Source organism: Ceratotherium simum, chromosome X (assembly GCF_057802395.1).
Source record: "Ceratotherium simum simum isolate JZ-2026a chromosome X, ASM5780239v1, whole genome shotgun sequence".
NCBI lineage: Eukaryota > Metazoa > Chordata > Mammalia > Perissodactyla > Rhinocerotidae > Ceratotherium > Ceratotherium simum.
The window spans coordinates 4,220,324-4,224,524 of record NC_141940.1 but is presented as its reverse complement, the minus strand read 5'-3'; the positions used below and the strand labels follow the sequence as shown (position 1 = coordinate 4,224,524).

The window sequence follows — 4,201 nt, the reverse complement described above, 5'->3', positions numbered from 1 at the left end:
TAGCATCAGTATCATCTATTTATTGCAATCACATCTATTTATTGCAATAAATTTAATTTGATATTTAGGTTCCCTGGCAACTTTGATATTTCTGTAATGAAAAAGTGAACAGATACGGGAAATAGGTTTATAAATCTTAGGATGTAACAATTATACTCATTCTCACCTATTTCTTTCTAAGGGGGAATTTTCCCAGGTATGCAGCTGGTCAATTCCACAAATATATTTTCAAAAATTGCATGGAACTTACATGTCTTTCATGCCAAGTTACTCATTTTGTAAAAATATCTCAATAGAAACACAAATTGCCCTAGTGCAGCCTTGAAATTCCATAGTGGGAATATTCCCTTAGTATTGGAATTCCGCGGTTGTGGTACACCTGGTGAACAGACTTTACCTTGTTTCTGGCTTAAAAGTTACTTAGATGTTAGGGATTAAGGACATGGTAATTTATGGTTCATATTGTTTGGACAAAGGAGAACATTATCTTACATAGATAATTCTGGGAGAGATACATTTACATTTGTAACGCACAATCTTTGCAATTGTTTTTTTTATGTTGGAAGAAAGTCTTTTCTGTTTTCTTTTTTGTTAATTTCAGCTTCATTGAAGTATAATTGACATATAAAAATTATGGAACACTTCACTAATTTATGTGTCATCCTTGCGCAGGGGCCATGCTAATCTCTGTATCATTTCAGTTTTAGTATATGTGCTGCCAAAGCGAGCACGCCTTGCAATTGTTCTTTAAAAGAAAGGTTAGGTGAGAGTCCTTTATCCTTAGGTTGTGTCCCAGGTGTTTGGACAGGCTATGCTGGAGACCATTTGGGGAGCACCTTGGACTGAAACCAGTAAAACTATTAAAAATGACCTCTGTAGTTACCACATTCACCTTTCCTTGGACCCTTCATAATCTTTGGAGGGATCCCAGACTGGTATTCTTATCCCAGAGGTCATTGAATATTTGTTGTTAGGTTTTCAAAGTTTCCTTTCTGTCATTTGTAAGCTAAAATGCATCATGCCATCGAAGATGCTTGAGGATGGGAGGTAAAGCAAAGCAAAGGCGCACTGAAGGCATCTTGGAGGTTCCCAGTGCTCCTGAACCTGTGACAAGCGCTGAGATGTCTTTCAGTCAAGAGAGCTGCTTCACTATATTTGACTCTGCATTTTCCAAATGTACCCAACCAAGGAACACTTCATTTTTACTGTTGCTTCATACCTATTAACATCCTTTGGTGTTAGTGTTCTGTGGGAGCAATGACCTTTAGGGAAGTCTGGGTTACTCATATGAGATCATTTCCTAGATGTGAGCAATAGCATCTGGCCCCAGCATTCTTGAACTCCCCAGGCATAAGATTTACCAGCCATTTCTGAGCAAGAAGAATACCAGTGGTTAATTGCAACTTCAAACTTCCTAGGATAACTGGCCACGAATGTTGGCACTGATTTAGGCTCCAGGTTTGAAGGTAGCGAAAACTCCTGGGCTATCTCCAGGAGGTTCAGAAACTGGCCTTTGAGGCTTAGCACTTTCTCTGCTGCAGAGATGATGGAAAACAACCCCAGCCCCTAAAACCGAGAATGAGATTTGTTGACAAAGTCCCTTGTGCTCTTAGATGCTGCTGCACAAGGATGATATTCACCAGAGATATCTCCCCTCTCCCTCTCCACTGAGTGGCTTTGAGAGGATGGACTTTGGCAACTGAGTCCATGTCCTTGGGGAGGAAGTGTGGGGACCAACGTAGCATCTGTGCCAAACGAAGTGCGTCCTTCCCTTCCAAGGAAGCCAGGAGGGTGTGCTGCTTCAGAGAAGAGTTAAAAAAAATGAGTTTCAGAATATGTTATTTGATTTTTTTTTTCTTTTTGAAGAATCATCTGTTGAGCCATTTGGGTCATAGACCAAATCCAATTCCGTATTTCTGAGAACCCATCTTTTTTACTGTAGAAAAATGAGTTTGTCTATGGTTTGACAAATTAACTTTTCTTTAAGGAAACACTAAAAAATAATTTTCCCATTCTGTGAAATTTTAAAATCCTTAGCATCAACTTTCAGTGAGTTTTCTTTTCAATGAATATGATTGGAATTCTATTTAACACATAATTTTCAATTTTACAAAGTCAGCACCTGTTTATATTGCTTATAAGGTAGATCTACTGAGGACAATTTCATACCAGATGTTTATCTTATGAGCCAGTAAAGGCTCATAAGCAAAAAATTTGAAAGTTTAACATAAGCCTCTTACTTAGTTGTGGTATAGCTTGGCCATTTTTATAAAATATTTGAATTAGGTGTGTGACTAGAATAACTTTTAGTTTCTATAAATTCTAATATAATGGGTAATGAAGTTTTATCCCTACATGAATAATAATGGAAGAATTGTTAAAGTGTTACGCATATCTGTAGAATCCAAATCAAATGATAAGTTATCACTCAGATTTTGTAAAGAGCAAAGGAATAAGTCTGTAGGAAGCCTAAAAGCCGTAGGCATTTTAGGGAAGGCGGCATATGGAAATGGACATGAGGTAGCCTGGGGATAATCTTGATTCAACTCTAATTTTTTACATAGTAATTTGCAAATTCTAATGCTTTCATCAATATTAAAGCATGATTATTTCATTTATTCACTCATTCAATAAAAATTTGGGGTGAAAGTGAGGATGGAGAATGGGAAATCCAGGAGAGATGTGCAGGCAAGGAATAGCTTCTCTATTAGCAACTCAGTTTAGGAGCTGGTGTCCCCCTGAAGTCCCCACTTGTGGCCCATCCTATCCCTGCATGCCCAGGACCTGGGGACAGATCCTAGGGACCTTGGGTGCTGAGTTGCTCCTGTGCACAGGCCCTCAGGCGTCCAGGACCCCCATGCCTTTGTAGACAAGGTCTCTCACGACCAGCAGGCCATCTTTCTGGGGTCAGCGGTTCCCCGCACGGAAAAAATACAGAGCTTCTCTTCTCTTCTCCTGGAATTTTAGAGGCTGTACTTTACTGCTTTACATTAATTTTATTATTAGACAAGATTACACACGTTGCTTTTCCTCACTGGATTGAAATTGAAGTTCTATTGAAATATAACAGATCAAAGTAGTTTTTCTTTGATAATGGTTTGCTTTCCTCTGCTCTGTGACAGTTTCAGGTCTACTTTCTCCGTGGTTCTAAGAATGACAGCCTGAGCTTCCCACTACCCAGCGAACCCTGAGCTTTACTGTGGCAGAGTTCAGGGGGTGGCATTTAATAAAAAGCATGATTACTTTCACCTGGGTGCTCCACTGCTACCTATAAAGTCAGATTGTGGCTTCTGTGCCACTGCTCCTGTGTTCTCTCTGTGCTCCGCATCTCTGTTCCCTCCTCTCAGCTTCCAGAGCACTTTATGTGAATTTAAATTTCACCACTTTCGACCTCGTATTCTAGCTCGTTATCTGATCTCTCAAAGGGAAGTCCATATCAACTTCATCTCTTTATCCCCCAGAGTCTGCCATAGCCTCCACACTTAGAAAATGTCTATCAAATGTCAAATGAATGAATGGGATTTGACTTACACACAACTCTTCGGGAAAGGTATGTTATCTGATGAGGGGAAGCATTCCTTTGCTTCCACAGTTGAGTGTCTACTTTTTACTAAGAGCTATCTGGTAAAGAGAACCAGGATATTAGGATATAGGATGTTCTCCTCTTGATCTTTTCCCTTTAATATCTCCCCTTTATTCCTTTTCTTACAGATGAACTATCAATTGCACTTTGTGAGTTTCTCGTTCTTCATTTTCGGTAAATTCTTGGGTTGATTCTTTTAGAGATGAAGCAATATTGGAACATGGGGAGTAAATGATGAAAAAGGAGAGGGGAAAAGAGCAGGATAGAAGAAGAAAGTGTCCATTGACTAAGCCTGGAAAGAGAGGCAATGCACAGCTACCTCTGTTAGCTGATTTATGCGCAGTATCAATGAGTAGCTGAAACAGATGGGACAGAGCTATGATGTGTGAAGGACAGATGGAAATTTTTCTGTGTAAATATCTGACTCTAGAAGACTTCAGGGGCAATATTCTCAACAATGTGTTCTTGGGTCTTGAGTGAGTCTAAGAGTATTAGCCTTGGTGTGATGCCGTGGTCCACTTGGATAATGACAGCAAAAAACACCCAGAGGGGTTCTGAGAGAGCTCTTGGTTGGGAGAGAGTGGTATTAGGTTCTGGGAACCCATGATCTCCAACCAG

The 4,201-nt window shown here is 39.8% G+C and overlaps 1 non-coding gene across 1 annotated transcript; it reads right to left on the bottom strand.

The window, feature by feature from the left end:
• Nucleotides 1–627: 627 nt before the first annotated feature.
• LOC147911717 (U6 spliceosomal RNA) lies at nt 628–731 on the bottom strand. The gene has a single exon (XR_015550770.1). It is a non-coding gene; the product is annotated as a U6 spliceosomal RNA (small nuclear RNA).
• Between the last annotated feature and the right edge of the window lie 3,470 nt (nt 732–4,201).